This window comes from Lithobates pipiens, unplaced genomic scaffold (assembly GCF_037356315.1).
Source record: "Lithobates pipiens isolate NorthernLeopardFrog02 unplaced genomic scaffold, aLitPip1_a1.2 Scaffold_13, whole genome shotgun sequence".
Taxonomy (NCBI): Eukaryota; Metazoa; Chordata; class Amphibia; order Anura; family Ranidae; genus Lithobates; species Lithobates pipiens.
In genome coordinates, this window is record NW_027507718.1 from 373,902,860 (window position 1) to 373,924,700 (window position 21,841).

General features: G+C 42.9%; 1 protein-coding gene across 8 annotated transcripts in view; it reads left to right on the forward strand.

Moving 5' to 3' along the window:
• Positions 1-21,841, forward strand: part of WDR17 (WD repeat domain 17) — a 150,890-nt gene that overhangs the window by 18,641 nt on the left and 110,408 nt on the right. The window contains exons 3-4 of one of the 8 annotated variants that reach the window (XM_077477235.1): positions 16,503-16,567; positions 18,434-18,605. The exons of 6 other annotated variants lie outside the window; for them this stretch is intronic. The gene's annotated coding sequence lies outside the window, so the exon portion shown is untranslated. The remainder of the gene's footprint in view (positions 1-16,502; positions 16,568-18,433; positions 18,606-21,841) is intronic. One more of the 8 variants, XM_077477234.1, reaches the window with a different exon arrangement.

Genomic DNA, 21,841 nt, shown 5'->3' on the forward strand with positions numbered 1-21,841 from the left:
TGCTTTTGAGGGTACCTCATATTCTACCAAGGGTCAGGAGGGTGCTACACTGTGTTAAATGCCAAAACGCAATTAACAAAACTCCAGCTGTGCACTCTGAGGGCATGGTATGCCTCATTGATGTTTAGAGACGTTTTTTCGCTGATGCAGGTGGGTGAAAGTGGGGGCATTCTGACTCAGAGACAAATCAAAATGAGCATACATCGAGTATACAGACAAGGCGTGGGAGGACGAGTGTCTGGGATATATGTATCTTGCATTGCAGAAAATTGTATGAAAAATGTAGCATCTGTGTTTGCTTTTTTTTTTTTTAAAAGCATCCTATCAACAACTAAAGTACAGTTTTATGTGGACTTATATCTAGGGGCTCACGCACACTGCAGCTCAAAAAAAGCTGCTTTTACAGGCATGCAAAAGCTTGAGGAAGCTTGTGCTTTTTTGTGCTCTTTTGCACGTTTTAATTGAGCTTATTTGAGCTTTTTTAAAGCGGAGGTCCACCAAATTATTATTTTTTTTTTAAAGTCAGCAGCTACAAATACTGCAGCTGCTGACTTTTAAAATATGGACACTTACCTGTCCAGGGCGCCCGCGATGTCCCCACCCGAAGCCGATCTGTCAGTTGACTCTCGGGTGCTGCCGCCGCCATCTTCAGTGAGGGAATCAGGAAATTAAGCCTTGCGACTTCACTTTCCGGTTCCCTACTGTGTATGCGCGAGTCTCGATGGTCCCTGCTGTCTCGGGGATCCTTGTGTTTCAGACAGCGGGGGGGGGGGGGTAGACTCCAGTGGGCCAGAAGTTGGGTCAAATATCTGTATTATACAGGCATCTGCACCCACTCCCCCCTGAAAGGTGACAAATGTGACACTGGGGGGGAGGGTTCCGAAAAGCGGAGGTTCCTTTTTTGTGTGAACCTCCTCTTTAAGCATACGCGTTTTATTTTTTCAAACTCTCCCCTCAGCTTAATTTTCTCTTTTTTTGTGCTTTTTCATGCTTCTTTGCACTTTTTTTGCACGTTTTTGGGCACTTAGATGTCTTTTCTTCTCGAAAGCCTCCTTTTCAAACCACAAGTTTGGTGGATTTTTTTTATGCCTGTAACCTCCTGTAAAAGCCATAGTTTGCATGGACACTTTAACTAACATGGAGGGGAGTTTCCAAGCAGAAAAAAAAATGAGAGCTCAAAAAAGCTCAAAAGTCTGTAGGAGCTGCTTTCCTTGAGCTTATTTGAGAAGCAGTGTGCATGAGCCCTTAATAATGAAAAAATGTGGGTGGGATAGCGAGAATGAAAAAAAAAATATATAGCCATCCTCCAGCTATTGTACATGTAAAGAATTTCTAGTATCAATGCTTCATCAAAGGTTCAGGGTTGAAAGGTTATGTCAGGCGTATACGTTATACAGTTGGGCTCATAAGTTTATATACCCTGGCAGAATTTATGATTTATTGGCCATTTTTCAGAGAAACATTTCTTTCACTCATGGTTAGTTTGTTTGGCTGAAGCCATTTATTATCAATCAACTGTGTTTACTCTTTTTAAATCATAATGGCAACAGAAACTACCCAAATGACCCCGATCAAAAGTTTACACACCCCAGTTCCTAATACCGTGTATTGCCAAGTTGATTTGTGTATAACACAAAGGGGTTTGAATGGCTATTAAAGGTAACCATCCTCACCTGTGATCTGTTTGTTTGTAATTAGTGTGTGTGTGTATAAGGTCAATGTGTTTCTAGACTCCCAATAGACCTTTGCATCTTTCATCCAGTGCTACACTGAGATTTCTGGATTCTGAATCATGGGGAAAACAAAAGAATTGTCAAAGGATCTGTGGGAAAAAGTAGGACTGTATAAAACAGGAAAGGGATATAAAAAGATATCCAAGGAATTGAGAATGCCAATCCGCAGTATTCAAACTCTAATCAAGAATTGGAAAATGAGGGGTTCTGTTGAAACCAAACCACGGTCAGGTAGACCAACTAAAATTTCAGCCACAACTGCCAGGAAAATTGTTCAGGATGCAAAGAAAAATCCACAAAAAGCTTCAGGTCAAATACAGGACTCTCTGAAAACATGTGGTGTGGCTGTTTCAAGATGCACAATAAGGAGGCACTTGAAGAAAGATGGGCTGCATGGTCGAGTCGCCAGAAGAAAGCCATTACTATGTAAATGTCGCAAAGTATCCTGCTTACAATACGCCAAACAGCACAGAGACAAGCCTCAAACCTTCTGACACAAAGTCATTTGGAGTAATGAGACCAAAATTGAGCTTTTTAGTCACAACCATAAATGCTACATTTCGAGAGGAGTCCACAAGGCCGGAGGAACGGAGGTGGATCGCTGATGTTTTGGGGATGTGAGCTAGAAAGGCACAGGAAGTTTGGTCAAAATTGTTGGCAAGATGAATGCAGCATGTTATCAATACTAAAATATAAAAATACTGGAGGAACATTTGCATTAATCAACCAGGAAGCTGTGCACGGGTTTGTACTTGGAAATTCGAACACGACAGTGATCCAAATAACAAGGCCAAGTTGACCTGTCATTGGCTACAGTAGAATAGTGAAGGTTCTGGAGTGGCCATCTCAGTCTCCTGACCTCAATATCATTGGGGCACTCTGGGGAGATCTCAAACATGCGGTTCATGCAAGACAGCCCAAGAATTTACAGGAACTGGAGAGCCAAGAGGAATGGGCAGCTTTACCATCCGAGAAGATAAAGAGCCTCATCCACAAATACCACAAAAGACTGCAAGCTGCCCTTGATGTTAAAGGTATTACACGGTATTAAGAACTGGGGTGTGTAAACTTTTGATCACGGTCATTTGGGTAGTTTGCCATTATGATTTAAAAAGAGTAAACACAGTTGATTGATAATAAATGGCTCCAGCCAAACATTAACCATGAGTGAAAGAAAAGTTTTTGTGTTATCATTTATATTCTATGAAAAATGGCCATGAAATCATAAATTCTGCCAGGGTATGTAAACTTATGATCACAACTGTATATGTGCTCGTGAATAAGTAGCCCGATGGATTGTACTGAAAGAGGATTTGTGTCAGAGAATCCAAAGCTGATTATTGTGTGGATGAGCTTTCTTTTAATAGACCAACATAATAGACCAACTCTCATAGACAGTCATTACATTGGCAACTGAAGTAATATAAAACTCATCTACATAATGACAGCAGACAAACAGAAGTAGTAATTGTCAAAATACCAAAAAGACAATACAATATATGCAGAATATTATAGAGCACATATTGTAAGTCTGTTTTGGATCTTAGCATACCAGATATGACATATAATATTTTAAATACTTATAACTAGATTTTGTATTTTAAATGATCATGACCAAAGAATACATTTTCTAAACTGCGCAACTGCAGAGGAGGTCTAGCCCTTTGGGTCTCCACTTGTTTGGAGGCTGCCTTCCTGGGCTCCCTCACTGAACTCCATAACAGGTCTGTAGATGGTCTAGGGCCTATAAAGATGTACCAAGTCCTACTAGGACTATCCTACTAGTCTGGGCAAAAGATAGTGTCAGATGCCTGGTTGATGCCAAACTGACGAGAGGGCTTCCCCTTACACCTTCTGTCCTGTTTCTCCTGGAGATGATGACAGGATATAATAGGGCATGGAAGAACCTTGCAGCGGGTGCCGAACAGCAAGCAGACTAATGAGCTGGCTGAAGCAGAGACACAGCAGCAGGTGCAGAACCATGGGCAGCAAGCAAATGGATGCAGGATCTCGGGTGGTCAGGCAGGCAAGAATCGGTATCAGCCGGGCAGCAGAGGTGCAGAATCATGAACCAAAGCAGAGTCAGGACAGGCTGGGGTCAACATCGGGCGAGCAGAGAAGGTACCAAAGCAGTAAGGCAGAAGGCAGGGTCAGGTCACAAGCCAGAATCAGCAATGGAGTATCAGGAACAATCAGGGTTAAGACAAGCTGGGAAGTACAGCAACAGGTCACAAAAGGAAGAAGCTGTTGACCACTCAGCAATCCTCTGGTCTCTGGAGCCAGTTTAAATAGGCAAATGAGCGCCAAGTATTCACACACCCTCCAGCTAACGTGTATGTGCACGAACACACGCGTGAGTTAGGGCATGGCTAGTTGCCACTCGAGAATTAGTATGCGCATGTGCGCGAGTTAGGGAATGTCTGGTTGTCTCTCGAGAATTGTTATTAGCATGTACACATCTTTGTGCATGACTGTGCATACAATTTCCCTGACAGATAACCACAGATTTCTTAGGTCCAACCATTGGTCTCCTGCCCAGTCCCAGTGGGGAAACCCCTCCCTGGGCCATTTTCATACCATTCCAGCCCCCCAGGCCTGGGCACGGTACGGTGTCAAAACCCTAGGAGACATTAAGGCAGCTGGTTCCCTGCTCTCTTTTTCACAGCTCTTTCAAAAGTTTCGGATTCGTTGCTGGATGTTGTTCAGATATCTCCAATTAAGACATGCCGTTAGGTTCTAGATTTTTCATACACCAGTCCTCCAAGATTACCCCATAGAGGAGCTGCTAGCCCAGGGGTCCAGCATAAACCTTTCTCCTCCTTGTATACTGCCCTACTCTATACTAAATCTCCAAAAGTTGAGTGTCTTTGGGATCTCTGGAAGACTGATATGCCGACTCTGGAAGATTGGGTGGACTGTCTTGAGAGCTGTCCTAAATTGGTTATCACTTATAGGGATAATAGCTAACATAGGGTAAGTGGTATTATACTGTAGGTGTTTTTGCCAACATCTCCAATTGCAGTAATAAAGTCAAAAGGAGACACTCATGATGGGATTTTAAAGGCCAGTACACCAGAAAAATCAATGAGTTAAAAAATGAATATACAATATTTATTGTAAACTCATAAAAAAGGTTAAATGTATATACAGACATAATATATATGGACAATGTATACAAGGCATAATGTCATATGGTCAAAAACCAGACCTGTGTGTCCAAGATGTTACAATGTAACATGTTTAGATATGGCAAAAGGGCTCTAACATGTAGCATCCGTACAGAGAAGCCCAACGCATTTCGGAAGTCTATTCCTTCTTCAGGGGTAAAACCGGGTAGACCACATCTAAAAATACAGTCGCATAACTGAATGCATATATACAGTGAAAAATATACAGGTAATAAAAATCAAAAACAACATTTCTATAGGTGGACTGTAAGGTCCAACCTAATACTTACAATATCCAAAATGCTAGATAGGAACATCTGGCAAGACTCAAAATCAACATTGCATCAGACGGGAAGGCGATTCACCCCCCCCCCCCCCCCCGGGGTTTGAAAGTTGTAATATGCCACAGAGCAGCTAATCCAAACAAAATGTCTGCACAGAATGCACTACACTCCAGACCATACTCCCTTCTGCTGTTTGCACTGTAGCACAACCAATTGGTTCTTTGTGTTAGTTCTCCCTCCTCCAGTTTGAGCTCTGCTGTACAAGGACTAGAGGTCGACCGATATGGGTTTTTCTGTGGCCGATGCTGATTCCCGATATTTAGAAATCATGGCGGCCGATAGCCTATATACGATGCCGATTTTTTTGGGCCGATATATTAGGCCGATTTTATTTTATTTATTTATTTTTTTCCTTTTTTATTTATTTATTTATTTATTTTTAATCCCCCTTGATCTAACACACCTTTCCCACTGGGGCGTTTTTCAGGCGCTTTTGGGCTAAAAATAGCGCCTGTAAAGTGCCTGCAAAATGGCTCCCCTGCAGTATGTGTGAAAGACAGAGTGCTTTCACACTGAGGCGATGCGCTGGCAGGATCTTAAAAAAAAAAAGTCCTGCAAGCAGCACGTTTGGAGTGGTGTATACCGCTCCTCCACCACTCCTGCCCATTGATATGAATGGGCACCACTGCCGAAGCGCATGCAATGCGATTTGGCAGCAGTGCTTCATGGGCGCATTTAACCTCTTCCTTGGCCGCTAGCTGGGTTTTATGTGCCCCACTAGCAGCCAAATAGCACCGCTAAAATGATGGTAAAGAGCCACTAAAACTTGCGTTTTACCATCAACGCCTGCTCGCTCCAGTGTGAAAGCAGCCTTCATAAGTGATACAGAAAATTTCTTACATTTAAACATTTATTAAACAAAACAAACCTCCAATCAGTTTACTTGTATGTATGATTTAGATTAAAAAAAAAACTATATATTAAATAAAAACAGGTAGTCAAAACTTTTGGACGAAAAAAAAAAAATGGGCTAACTTTACTGTTTTTATTTTATTTTTATTTTTTAAATAGTGTATTTTTTTCCCAAAAAAATGCATTTGAAAGACCTCTGTGCAAATGCCGTGTGACATAAAATATTGCAACAACCGCTATTTTATTCCCTAGGATCTCTGCTAAAAAAATATATAGCATTTTTGGGGGGTCTAAGTGATTTTCTGGCAGAAAATACAGGATTTTTACTTGTAAGCAACAAGTGTCAGAAAAGATTTAGTCTTTAAATGGTTAAACTGGGAACTTCTACACACAGAGATGATTTCATTCATTCAAGTGTAAACATTGTATCATTTTGTTCTTTTCTTGGCAGACAGCCCAGAGAGGAGGAAAGTGTTTCTATGAAGACTCAGGCAACTTACACTGACTTCTATACAGAAGTCATTTCAAAGTCCCGCTGTAGTTCTAAATCTAAAAACAAGGACTGCAAAAGGCTGAAACCAGATCAAATTCAGCTACACTCACGGTGCTGCCATTTAACAAATACACCTAATGAAGCATTAACAAATACAAAGCTCATTCATTGGTGTCTTTTATATCTGGGCTTCACATTTAAAGACAATGGATCAATAGCGCAGCCTAACAACTATAATTTTTAGGAGTCCTTAGAAATGTTAGCAATTTGTCAACATAAGCTACCTTGAAATTATTGTGATTGCTTGAAATTAAATGAGTGCCACAACCAAGTACGAGAACCACCCAAAAAAAAAAAAAAACATGCCTGCTGTTTAAACTATGATAGAGGCAATGATTTACTAAAAGAATAAAGACTGTTAACTTTTAAAAATGTATTTTAATTTAAAGTGGTACTAAACCCACAACAGTAAACTCAGTCTGTATATGCAGTAAAGCATGCTTGTTTTAGTCACTGTGGAACCTAAGGGGTTAATGCTCCTTTGTGTAAAAAGGCGCCTTCTCTGATCCTCCTTCTTCCACTGTCCTCAATCTATCTGCTGATAGAACAGAGCCTTGGGGGCAATTTGTGAATGCTGTTTTGGTGTGTATTTCTAATACACAGGGCCAATCAGCACTGTCTAGACAGAGGGTCAGGGGGTCCAGCATCCTCATAGGACAATCAGAGGAGAATGAAAACTCCTCTTACAAGCTAAAAGCAGACACTGATAGAAGTCACAAGACTGCTCTAACTGCTGATGAGAAGTGGTATTAAGCAGTTTATATTTACAAAAATCCTTGCATTTCCATGTTCTTTGGGAGACCAGATATAGTGAATGCAGGGCCCTGGGTTCAGATCAGATGCCAACGGACACATATCCACTGACACCTGCTGCTCCATAGAAGGGACTGGAGGGTCTGATCAGATCTGCCTAAAAATCTGACAGGTGGACCTGATTGGTCCGTCTATGTATAAGGACCCTTATGCCTGCTGTATATTTTCTATTATACAGACAGAGAAAAATTGAGACAGCAAATTAAAGCTGAACTCTAGGAATGACCTGAATTGCATACTTACATTGATCCAGTTTGGCTTACTATAAGTATACTTATCTGATAGGCCACTTTGAAAGCTAAAAATAACTCTATAAGTTAGTGGTAGAAGAGGGGGACAAGACCCCCGAAGTCGGAAGAAGAGGGCGGCGGCGAGGAAGAAAGCCGGGCTCCTCCGCTAGTAAAAGAGCTAGCAGAAGGTAGCGGAGGAGTCCGGCGAGAAGACCCCCGAAAACGGAAGACCCCCGGAGCTGTGCAATAAACTATTTAACCCTTGTGTGTTGTGTTTTTTTTACTTTTTTTTACAGGTGAATGGGCAGAGGTACATTGTACCCCATACTCATTCACATAGGTTATTAAAGGGGGCTCCCGGATTCCGATAAGCCCCCCGCCCGCAGACCCCGACAACCAATGGCCAGGGTTGTCGGGAAGAGGCCCTTGTCCTCATCAACATGGGGACAAGGTGCTTTGGGGTGGGGGTGCCGCGCGGTCCCCCCTTCCCCAAGGCACCCCCCCATGTTGAGGGCACGCGGCCTGGTACAGCTCAGGAGAGGGGGGCGCTCGCTCGTCCCCCCCCTTTCCTGGCCGGCCGGGTAGCGTGCTCGGACAAGGGTCTGATGTGGACCTGGGGGGGACCCCCACGCCGATTTTTTTCGGCGTTAGGGTTCCCCTTTAAGTCCATACCAGGTGGGGGGGACAGCGACGTCTCCTTCGCGGGCCCCGCCTACCTGGAGACGTGCTCAAAATGGGCGGACTTTCCTCCACGTGTGTGGGCGAGTCCGTTCGTTTCACGGCAGATAGTCTGGTGGACTTAGTACGCCGTATTAGTCCGTTGAAAAAGTGCCGTGTGTGGGCAAGTGGCCCGTTCAGAAAGTCCGGCGGACAGTCCGGTGGGAAGTCCGCTGGACTAAGTCCGCCAGATAGTCCACTACGTGTGTACGCGGCATAATTCATTCTTAATATTCAAAGCAAACTCCTCCCATCCATCCATGTCTCCATGCTTTATTTTGCTGAGAAATAACTTTGAAAAACACCACCCTAGCATTTCTGATCGTGGCCATCTTGAGTGAGGGCAAATGATTCATGTAGCATTTACTTCCTGGAATCCATCTGCCCTTTGCTTAGGCATGCAGGCAGGAGAGTGTGCTTAGCTGAGAAAACCCAATCTCCTCTCCTGACGACTCCTGGGATGTATGACATAATTTGCCTACGCATGGAAACCAGGAAATAACTGAAGAAATGGGGAAAAAAAAGGTTTAAAACAAGTAAATATAATATATTTTCCTATCTATTTACTAATGCTAGCCGCATGAGGATTATAAATAGTCAGTGTTGTTTGAGAGAGTGAAGTTCCACTATAACTACAAGTAACTGCAAGGCGTGTTCTGATTGGACAAGGTGGAGAATAGGGACATTGATGTCATGATCTCCACCTTGTCTAATCGGAGGAAGATCGCAGCTGTCGCTGTAGAAGCGCCCATACTACAGTGATTGTCAGCTTCCCCAGTGGCCCATCAGGTATGGGATATGCATCTTTTATTGCGCCACGCTGGGCCAATGTAAGTATGCGATAAAGGGCATTCTTGGGGTTTCAGCTTTATATGAATAATACAAACTTTGCTTTTGGTATCGCCTTTGGCTTGGAATTTTTTGCCCCTGGTAAAGTATTTACATTTTATTTATTGCTTAATATATGTATGAGTAAATAATGCAATACCAAAACTAATGTTACTGAGTGACAGGGAACGAAGACATAGCATTGATAATCAGACTGGATCAATAGGCAAACCTTGAGGTTAGGCAACCAGTCTATTCAAACACAGGGGTTTAATTGATGTTCAAGTCATAGCCCTATATGGAGTAAAATTGATGTCTTCTTGGTTGAGTATGTGCTCCACAGGTATTAGAGCTAAGCTGCCACCTCTTATTATCAAAGGGAGTCGGGTTGTTATTCAGAATTCCCATGGAGGCTCCCATAGGAGTCCTCACACCTCGGAGGAGGCCACAGGATAGAACCCGCATGTTGGAAGGATTAGATCTCCCTGTGTGCTTTGTAATCCTTTAAGACAATCTTTAGTCTGCAGCCAGACAGAAGAACATATGACCTGCTCTTCTGCCCACCTGTCCCTCTAGTATAAGTTTAGGAACCAAAGCTGTAAAAACCTTTTTGAGTTTTATACAGTGTACATGAATCCTATATTAGGATTCATGTACACTGCTGCCGGTAAACGGACATTTAGCCCGGGTTCACATTGAGCTGCGGGAATGAAGCCATGCGAGTTGAGCTGAACTCGCACAATTTCACGCCGGAAGGTCACTCCCGATTTCGGCGGTGGTTTCACAGACATCTGTGCGAGTTTCTGTCAATGGAAATTGCACCCCGAAATCACAAAAAGTAGTACGCAAACAACTTTTTGAAATCGGCGCGGCGCTGCAAATGCAGCACAGTGCCATTGCCGGAAATTGCCGCTGTTTTGACATGTCAAAACGCACCCATGTCAACCAGGGCTGAGGAGCAGTTGGGCGTTTTTTTTATTTATTTTTTTTGAGGTGCCCCTGAACTCTGTTATCTTAGCAGTACATGTACACAGGGTTGTTTATAGTCGTTTCTAGGCAGTTGAGTTTAGAAGCATTTTTTGGAAAGCAAAAAAATGCATTCAGGATGGATGTTCAGAGGCATTTGGAACGCCAAATGCCTGTAGCAGCTTGTAAACACGGTAACTCGCATTTAACCGCGTTTCGTTTACAGGCGTTTTTCATTTTTGACTATTTGCAAAAAAACGCTTCTAAAAACAAACACGGCATGTAACTGCAGCAAAATGTAAAAAAAAAAATGTTTTAATTCATTTTGCAACGGAAGTGCTCTGCTTCTTTCCTGAAGATCCTATTTTCTGCACTGTGCATGACCTGAAGTACCAACCAAGTTGTACACACAGAAACTCTGATGTGTACCATAGTGACTATTCATCTAGAAAACATTGGTTACAGCGCTGGAAGCAGGATCATATTGTAGAGTGTAAAAAGCCTAATGCCCGCTATACACGATCAGAAAATAGTAAGGAAAATACTGATTTCAGAGTGATCGTACGATAATCTGATCGTTAGTACAGAGCTTTCAAGAGCCGATCTGGACAGTTCACCTGATATTATTCGATCGGACATGCACAAATGTTTTTTCAGAGGAGGCCAGATCGTACGATTTTCGTTTAATCAGTACATTACAACACATGACATCACTTCCGAATTTTTATTCTGTTGTATGCAAATTTTCGTGAATTTAGTAAACTCTTCATATTTGTTATGAGATTAGCATGCAAAAAAATAAAAAATTGACGATCATTCGTCTGATAATCTCATCGTGTGTACGGGGCATAAGGCTGAAAGTTATAAAATACAAGGAAGAAAATGATGTTAGACGCAGCAGTTGTGAAAAGATGAACTTGGACTTAAAAGTTCACTTCTGATATATGCAGAGATTTGTAGCCCTAATCAGGTAAGGGGCAAGTGGCCTGGACCTATATTACCCCCTTTTAGTTGGCATATCTTTGTATAGCAGGATACTTCCTGTAACAAGAACCAGACTGGAATTGGGTTCCTACAAAACTTTTGAAAGATGGAAAGCATTCGTTTTTCATTGATCTCATCATTTATTTCCCTATATCATAAGTATGCAGACCAAAACAAAATGTTCTCCTGATTTTAATAATATGTACTATTCCTTGAGTAAACTTGTTGTCCCTAGTGACAAATCCAAAATTCTTACACACAAAGAAAGTCCGGTTGGCTGCACTGTCTTGGCTCCCCTGCAGCCGACTGGACTTTCTTTGGTGCATATTGCGGTGGCGTACTGGGCTGGCACCCCTTGCATGCTGATGAAGAGAACTGCAGTTACCGATTTACCTGGAGCAGCGTGGCTTGTGTGATATGTAAATACAAAATTCTTGTTTTCATTGTTCCGAAAGATGAAGTCTGATTGGTTGCTACCGACAACAACCTCACCTTTTGTACTCATCTTTTTTTCTTTCGTTTGCAAAAATCACCCACAGTGCATTAGTAGCACACCCCTAACAGTTATCAGTAATTATTATCCTTGTGAACCATAAAGAGGTCTTGATTGGGCAAAGCAACAACAATGTCTGTACACTGTACACCCCCCCTTCTTTTTTCCACAGGTATGTATACTTATCCAGGCACCTTCCTGGTGTAGCATCCTTGGGCTTAGTCTATGGACAGTAATCTTAGGAAGTATTTGGGGTGATTTACGAAAACTGGAGAGTGCAAAATCTGGTGCAGATCTGCATAGAAACCAATCCGCTTCCAAGTTTTCTTGTCAAAGCCTAATTGAACAAGCTGAAGTTAAAAGCTGATTGGCTACCATGTAGAGCTGCATTAGATCTTGCAGAATAGTTGATGCTTGGAATAGACTTGTTTGGGACAAACAGATTTATATTTGGGGTAAAAAAAAAAAAAAAAAAAAATATATATATATATATACAGTGGTGTGAAAAAGTGTTTGCCCCCTTCCTCATTTCCTGTTCCTTTGCATGTTTGTCACACTTAAGTGTTTCGGAACATCAAACCAATTTAAACAATAGTCAAGGACAACACAAGTAAACACAAAATGCAATTTGTAAATGAAGGTGTTTATTATTAAAGGTGAAAAAAAATCCAAACCATCATGGCCCTGTGTGAAAAAGTGATTGCCCCCCTTGTTAAAACATACTATAACTGTGGTTGTCCACACCTGAGTTCAATTTCTCCAGCCACACCCAGGCCTGATTATTGCCACACCTGTTCACAATCAAGGCATCACTTAAATAGGAGCTGCTTGACACAGTAAGGCCCACCAGAAGATCCTTAAAAGCTACACATCATGCCAAGACCCAAAGAAATTCAGGAACAATTGAGAAAGAAAGTAATTGAGATCTATCAGTCTGGAAAGGGTTATAAAGCCATTTCCAAAGCTTTGGGAATCCAGCGAACCACAGTGAGAGCCATTATCCACAAATGGTGAAGACATGGAACAGTGGTGAACCTTCCCAGGAGTGGCCGGCCACCCAAAATTACCCCAAGAGCGCAGCGACGACTCATCCAAGAGGTCACAAAAGACCCCACAACAACGTCCAAGGAACTTCAGGCCTCACTTGCCTCAGTTAAGGTCAGCGTTCATGCCTCCACCATCAGGAAAAGACTGGGCAAAAATGGCCTGCATGGCAGAGTTCCAAGGAGAAAACCACTGCTGAACAAAAAGAACATCAAAGCTCGTCTCAATTTCTCCACAACACATCTTGATGATCCCCAAGACTTTTGGGACAACATTCTGTGGACCGATGAGACAAAAGTGGAACTCTTTGGAAGGTGTGTGTCCAAGTATATCTGGCGTAGAAGGAACACTGCATTTCATAAAAAGAACATTATACCAAAAGTAAAATATGGTGGTGGTAGTGTGATGGTCTGGGGCTGTTTTGCTGCTTCAGGACCTGGAAGACTTGCCGTGATAAAAGGAACTATGAATTCTGCTGTCTACCAAGAGATCCTGAAGGAGAATGTCCGACCATCTGTTCGTGTACTCAAGCTGAAACGAACTTGGGTTCTGCAGCAGGACAATAATCCTAAACACACCAGCAAGTCCACCACCGAATGGCTGAAGAAAAACAAAATGAAGACTTTGGAGTGGCCTAGCCAAAGTCCTGACCTGAATCCTATTGAGATGTTGTGGTATGACCTTAAAAAGGCCGTTCATGCTCGAAAACCCTCTAATGTAACTGAATTAGGACAATTCTGCAAAGATGAGTGGGCCAAAATTCCTCCAGGACGCTGTAAAAGCCTCATTGCACGTTATCGCAAACGCTTGGTTGCAGTTGTTGCTGCTAAGGTTGGCCCAACCAGTTATTAGGTTTAGGGGGCAATCACTTTTTCACACAGGGCCATGATGGTTTGGATTTTTTTTCACCTTTAATAATAAACACCTTCATTTACAAATTGCATTTTGTGTTTACTTGTGTTGTCCTTGACTATTGTTTAAATTGGTTTGATGTTCCGAAACACTTAAGTGTGACAAACATGCAAAGGAACAGGAAATGAGGAAGGGGGCAAACACTTTTTCACACCACTGTATATATATATATATATATACAGTATCTCACAAAAGTGAGTACACCCCTCTCATTTTTGTAAATATTTTATTATATGTTTTCATGTGACAACACTCAAGAAATGACACTTTGCTACAATGTAAAGTAGTGAGTGTACAGCTTGCATAACTATGCAAATTTACTGTCCCCTCAAAATAACTCAACACACAGCCATTAATGTCTAAACCACTAGCAACAAAAATGAGTAAACCCCTAAGTGAAAATGTCCAAATTGGGCCCAAAGTGTCAATATTTTGTGTGGCCACCAATATTTTCCAGCACTGCCTTAACTCTCTTGGGCATGGCCACTGGAGTCCTCTTCCACTCCTCCATGATGACTTTACGGAGCTGGTGGATATTAGAGACCTTGCGCTCCTCCACCTTCCATTTGTGGATGCCCCACAGATGCTCAATGGGGTTAAGGTCTGGAGACATGCTTGGCCAATCCATCACCTTTTCCCTCAGCTTCTTTAGCAAGACAGTGGTCATCTTGGAGGTGTGTTTGGAGTCATTATCATGTTTGAATACTGCCCTGTGGTCCAGTCTCCAAAGGGAGGGGATCATGCTATGGTTCAGTATGTCACAGTACATGTTGGCATTCATAGTTCCCTCAATGAACTGTAGCTCCCCAGTGCCGGCAGCAGTCGTGCAGCCCCAGACCATGACATTCCCACCACCATGCTTGACTGTAGGCAAGACACACTTGTCTTTGTACTCCTCACCTTATTTCTTTCACACACACTTGACACCATCTGAACCAAATACGTTTATCTTGCTCTCATCAGACCACAGGACATGGTTCCAGTAATCCATGTCCATAGTCTGTTTGCAGGCATTCTTGAGCATCATCTTTAGAAGAGCCTTCCTTCTGGGATGACAACCATGCAGACCAATTTGATGCAGTGAGCGGCATATGGTCCGAGCACTGACAGGCTGACCCCCCACCCCTTTAACCTCTGCAGCAATGATGGCAGCACTTATACGTCTATTTCCCAAAGACAACCTGGCCTGTTCTGAGTGGAACCTGCCCTGTTAAACTGCTATATGGTCTTGGCCACCAAGCAAACAGTTATTTAATGCCAGCAAAACAGGTAACGTAAATGGCTTCCTTCAGCACAAAATCAAGTTCACAGTTCTAGAAAAACAAGGACCCATACAACTGGTTTATGGCTAAACTCTTGGTCCCTCCCCACACTGGGGTAGGGTTCCTCCATGGTTTGGAGTACAGGGTACTGGACATGCCACAGAGGTTCAGCAACAAGTGTCTCAGTTCCCAAGAGAGTTCACCCATCTGTGCTTTCAGCTTGTGAGCTACTCCATACTGCTTCATAACACAGGTGCCGATTTCCGTTTGCTGCCTTTCAAACCTTCCTTTTCTGGGGCTTAACCGCTTTAGGACCAGAGCCCTGGTAGTCAGTGTTTGGAGGGTCTTCCCATTGAAAACCCCTTGAACCTCCAACAATCCAGGTCCCTACTATGGACTTATGAATCCAGAGAGTATTGAAAATCAGTCCTCTCCAACCAAACTTCCCTTGGAATACTTCACCCTGCATAGGTGAGAACCCCCGAGTACCCAGCAATGTCTCCAAAACTTCCTCTCATAAAGGGAACAGAACTCAAATATCAGGGAAATGTACCTGCTGTCCAGGACACATTCTTGGTGTCCTGTACATATTCTCCCCCCTCTGCCTCGACATGGAGGTGTCAGAGGCAATGTTAGGAACCCTACAGTGTACTCTAGGGAGGGCATCCACATTCTGGTGGTGTTTTCCCAGGCCTGTGTTCTACCACAAATCTGAACTCATGCAGTGCCAAGAACCATCTAGTAACCCCTGGCATTAGTTTGTTTGTTCTTTCTCATCCAGGTCAGTGGTGCATGGTCTGACACCAGACAAAACTTTCTGCCAAGAAGAAAAGGTGCACCTCTCACCTCTTCACAAATCCCCTCCCCCCTTCTCACTGCACTCACCTCTTCAAAATGTGCCCCTTTCTTTACAAATCCCCTCTGCTCACAGCTCTAATCTCTTCACAAATCCATCCCCCCACTCTTCACAACCCCTCCCCAAATTCCCTCCACACTCTTCACAGCTCACCTTTTCACAAATCTCCCCACCTCCAACGGTCACCTCTGCACTACACTTCCAACTTTCTTCTATAGCTGCCTCTCTGCACAGCCACCCCCTCTTTTCCCTCCACAGCTCTCTCTTACATCTTAAAATATCCTCACAGCGGTGCAGCCCCCAATGCACTCATAGATGTGCATGGGCTTTTTTTCCCCAACACATCAGAACTCTAGAACATAGCCGAAAGCATAGAGCAGAGAATGAAGGAGTTTCTTAACACTTCAGTCAGCACTGTGCTACACGGGTTGTACAGGCCGGAGGCAGAGACAGGAGCGGCCTTCTGAAGCACCACACAAATGGAAAAACAAATGCTGGCAGTTGTGGTGTCAAGCCCGGGGCACCCACAAGCATATGACTTACCCTGCACATAGCCTAGATACCTGGTGAGAGCACATAGAAGCTGGGAAAAGGAAGTGATTACTGCAAAAACTTCCCCTACGGTCTTCGGAGTTTAGTGACAGGTTGGAGAGGACGAGGCTAGCCAGAGATGGCGGAACGGAGTTCCCCCACGTTCCGACATATATATATATTCTCACTCGATGGATCACTCTCTCTTTTTTTTCAGTGTCCAGCCTTAGTAAATTAACTCCGGTGACAATGTCTGTACGCATCTCCCCCTTTTTTCTACAGGTATGTATACTTATCTAGCTCCCTTTCTGGTGTAGCATTATTGGGCTTAATCTGTGGACTGTTATCTTAGGAAGTATTGTGTTAGCAAAAGCATAGTTGATGCTTGGAATAAACTTGCTTGGGACAAACATATAGTTCTATACTTGGAGGAAAAAAAATGTATATATATTAATATGAGGAACCAAGATCACCAGCAGCCATTTGTAAAAACAAACAGTTCTCTATTAATTCCTCCAAAACACATAACGTAAATAGCTTCCTTCAGCACAAAATCAAATTAAAATCAAAACGTCAAAAGAACCATACAACTGGTTCACTGCCAAACTTTTGGTCCCTCTCACAATGGGGTAGGGTTCCTCCATGGTTCAGGGTTCTGGACAGGCCACAGAGGTGTTTTTGCAACAAGTGTCTCAGTTCCCAAGAGCGTTCACCTTTCCTTTCAGCTTGTGAGCTACTCCACACGAATTCACTGACACGGATACTGTCAGCTCTTGGCTGGAGAGGACTGATTTCCAGTACTCCTGTAACATAGGCTGAACATGCAAACATCAGCCTGTACTTTAAGGCCCCTTTCACACTGGGGCGCTTTGCAGGCGCAACAGCGCTAAAAATAGCACCTTCACATCGCCCTGAAACAACCGCTGCTGTCTCTCCAGTATGAAAGTCCCGAGGGCATTTACACTGGAGCGGTGCTCTTGCAGGACAGTCAAACCGCATTTTTGGTGTATTTACTGCTCCTAAAGCACCCCTTCCCATAGAAAACAGTGGGGCAGTGCTGCAAACCCGCCTGCAAAGCGCTGCTGCAGGCAGTTTTAACCCTATATTTAGTGGCACTTTACTGTCGTTTTAGCGGCGCTCTTCGGACGATCGATGGAGATGTAGTGTTGTCACCCTAGGATCCTGCTGCTTAAGGCTACTTTCACACTGGGGAATTGCGGGCGATTTCGATAAAGCGGCGCTATATTTAGCAGCACATTACCATAGTTTTAGTGGCGCTGTTCGTCCGCCAGCGGGGGTTAAAACTGCCCCGCTAGCGGACAAACAGCGCCGCTAAAACTACGGTAAAGTGCCGCTAAATATAGCTCCGCTTTAGCGCCAGCGCCCGCAATGCCCCAGTGTGAAAGTAGCCTTAAGGAGCAGAATCCTAGGGTGACAAAACTACACCTCCATCGATTTACAGCGAGTGAAGGTTGCCACCCTATAGTTGGAACTGTCACACTAGCGGGATCAACAGGTTAAAATAGAGAAAACAAAAATCATAAAAAATTAAATAAAGGCAACCACCACCTCTAAGCACTGCCAAGGTGCAATATATGCATGTACCATTCTTGAATTTACAAACACTTTAACCTTTAAAAAGTAGCTCTCGATGTCTGTGACATTTAACCTTAATCCTCGCCTAACCCTAACCATTACTCATAGTTGCCAGGAAGCTATACTTACCTTACAATTGCCAAAAAGTACTGGAAACTCTTTTTTTTTTTTTTTTTTTTAATCCTTGAGCCAAGATCTTATGGTGCCAAAATCTCACAACCAATAGCAAAAATGCTGGTGCAACCACAAAGATCAGTACTTAGAATAAAGCCATGATAAAAGAGGGCAGGCATCACGCTAATGTTAACCCAGTCTCTAAGTTACTACCTGATCTCCTTCTATGATACATGTTCTCATGTCCTACACTCTTACACAAGTAGTAACGACGTTGAATTTTCACAGCCCGGCATCGCACACAACAGTGCCAAGATTCCAGTGCTTAAAGCTATTGATTTGTTTATTTAAGATGCAGTTTACTTTTAATCAATTTATATGGTAAATGCGGTTAGAGAGCCTAGTTTACCAAAGCACTTACTGAACATTGTTTTTCAGGCAGAACACAAATAGCGCTAGTTTGTGCACGCCAATCAAACAAACAAATGAATAATTATGTCACGCAGCAGTACCACCGGGAGTTGTATCCAGGCAACAGGAGAACAGGATACCATAACAACATCTCTTTGTGAACTTTAAATCCCATACAGATAAGTTGAATACATATACAGTAAGTGTATTCCACTAGTGAATTCCCAATGTCTGTGCATTATCTGCATATAAGATTATGGGTACTCTAAAGTTTTCAAAACCGCTTTACAATTGTGCAAAAATATTTTAATTTTTTGGGCATTATACAGTATATTTTCTGTAAATTTAAAGGCACTATTGTAAACTCAGAAATAACTAGAAATGTTGGTCTGTTGGATTTGTTCATCTAAAACTGCTCAGAGCTTGTTATAAATGCCATATAGAAAAAAAAACTGTCTGTGATCATAAAAGGATTTTATTTACCACTTGCCTACAGGGCACTTTCACCCTCTTCCTGCCCAGGCCAATTCTCAGCTTTCAGCGCTGTCACATTTTGAATGACAATTGCGCGGGCATGCAACAATATGGGGGTTATTTACTAAAGACAAATCCACACTGATAAGCACTGATGGGCACTGATAGGTGGCACCGATAGGTAACACTGATGGACAGGCACTGAAAGGCGCACTGACTGGCATCACCAATGGGTGCTGATAGGTGTCACTGATGGGCACTGATTGGTGGCATTGACAAGCACTGATTGGTGTCACTGATGGGCACTGCTGGGGCTTTACTGTAATCAGTTCCCTGATTACCTGCCCTGGTCTCCCCTGCGAGGAGATGGCGCTGATCGGCTCTCCCTGCCGCACACTCTATCAGTGTGAGGCGCTAAGGGCCGATAAATGACACTTCTGCATTTAGGCGCTTTACAGGCGCTATTTTTACCGCCAAAACCCCTGAAAAGCTCCTTCAGTGTGAAAGGTGTCTAAAGTTAAAAATCTACAAACTTCTCTTTTAACCACTTTCAGACCGGACCATTTTGCTGGTAAATGACCAGAGGTCTTTTTACAATTTGGCACTGCGCTGCTTTAACTGGTAATTGCGCGGTCATGCAATGTTGTACCCAAACAAAATTTGCGTCCTTTTCTTCCCACAAATAGAGCTTTCTTTTGATGGTATTTGATTGCCTCTGCGATTTTTATTTTTTGCGATATAAATGGAAAAAGACCGCAAATTTTGAAAAAAAATGATATTTTCTACTTTTTGTTATTAGAAAAATCCAATAAATTCAATTTTAGTCATACATTTAGGCCAAAATGTATTCAGCCACATGTCTTTGGTAAAAAAAAAGTCAATAACTGTATATTTATTGGTTTGCGCAAAAGTTGTCACATCTACAAACTAAGGTACGTTTTCTGGAATTTACGCAGCTTTTAGTTTACGACTGCCTATCTCAGTTCTTGAGGTGCTAAAATGGCAGGGCAGTACAAAACCCCCCCAAATGACCCCATTTTGGAAAGTAGACCCCCTAAGGAAATTGATAAGAGGCATGTTGAGCCCATCGAATATTTTATTTGTTTGCCTCAAGCGATTGAATAATGACAAAAAAATAATTTTTTTTTTTTTTTTACACAAAGTTGTCACTAAATGATATATTGCTCACACATGCTATGGGCATATGTGAAATGACACCCCAAAATAAATTCTGCTGCTTCTCCTGAGTACGGGGATACCACACGTGTGGGATTTTTTGGGAGCCTAGCCGCGTACGGGGCCCCGAAAGCCAAGAACCGCCTTCAGGTTTTCTAAGGGCGTAAATATTTGACTTCACTCCTCACTACCTATTACAGTTTTGAAGGCCATAAAATGCCAAGATGGCACAAAACCCCCACAAATGACCCCATTTTAGAAAGTAGACACCCCAAGCTATTTGCTGAGAGGCATTTTGAGTCCATGGAATATTTTATATTTTGCCACAAGTTGCGGGAAAATTACAAACTTTAATTTTTTTTTATTTTTTTTTCACAAAGTTGTCACTAAATGATATATTGCTCACACATGCTATGGGCATATGTGAAATGACACCCCAAAATAAATTCTGCTGCTTCTCCTGAGTACGGGGATACCACATATGTGGGACTTTTTGGGAGCCTAGCCACGTACGGGGCCCCGAAAACCAAGAACCGCCTTCAGGTTTTCTAAGGGCGTAAATATTTGACTTCACTCCTCACTACCTATTACAGTTTTGAAGGCCATAAAATGCCAAGATGGCACAAAACCCCCACAAATGACCCCATTTTAGAAAGTAGACACCCCAAGCTATTTGCTGAGAGGCATGTTGAGTCCATGGAATATTTTATATTTTGCCACAAGTTGCGGGAAAATTACAAACTTTTTTTTTTTTTTTTTCACAAAGTTGTCACTAAATGATATATTGCTCACACATGCTATGGGCATATGTGAAATGACACCCCAAAATAAATTCTGCTGCTTCTCCTGAGTACGGGGATACCACATATGTGGGACTTTTTGGGAGCCTAGCCACGTACGGGGCCCCGAAAACCAAGAACCGCCTTCAGGTTTTCTAAGGGCGTAAATATTTGACTTCACTCCTCACTACCTATTACAGTTTTGAAGGCCATAAAATGCCAAGATGGCACAAAACCCCCACAAATGACCCCATTTTAGAAAGTAGACACCCCAAGCTATTTGCTGAGAGGCATGTTGAGTCCATGGAATATTTTATATTTTGCCACAAGTTGCGGGAAAATTACAAACTTTTTTTATTTTTTTTTCACAAAGTTGTCACTAAATGATATATTGCTCACGCATGCCATGGGCATATGTGAAATGACACCCCAAAATAAATTATGCTGCTTCTCCTGAGTACGGGGATACCACATATGTGGGACTTTTTGGGAGCCTAGCCGCGTACGGGGCCCCGAAAACCAAGCACCGCCTTCAGGCTTTCTAAGGGCGTTACAGTTTTGAAGGCCATAAAATGCCAAGATGGCACAAACCCCCCCCAAATGACCCCATTTTGGAAAGTAGACACCCCTAAATTTAGGGGTACACTAGTGAGACTAGGTAATAAATGGCGGGTGCCCTGAAACTATAAAAAAAATAACTAACCAACCGGCGTCACCTGTAACAGTTATATGGTGATCACTGGTGAAAGGGTTAACTAGGGGGCAATCAGGGGGCTTTATGCGGTAGTATATGGGGGTCCCTGGCGCTATAAAAAGCTATGGCGAACCTAAATACCTACCTGCCTAACTAGCGTCACCTGTGACACTAATACAGTGATCAGAAAAACGATCGCTTATTAGGCTGGGTTCACACTGGAGCGATGTGGGAACGCCACGAATGCGCGGCGGGTTCCCGCATCACATGCCTCCCGGCGGCAGTTCACACTGCCCTATGCGAACTGCTGGG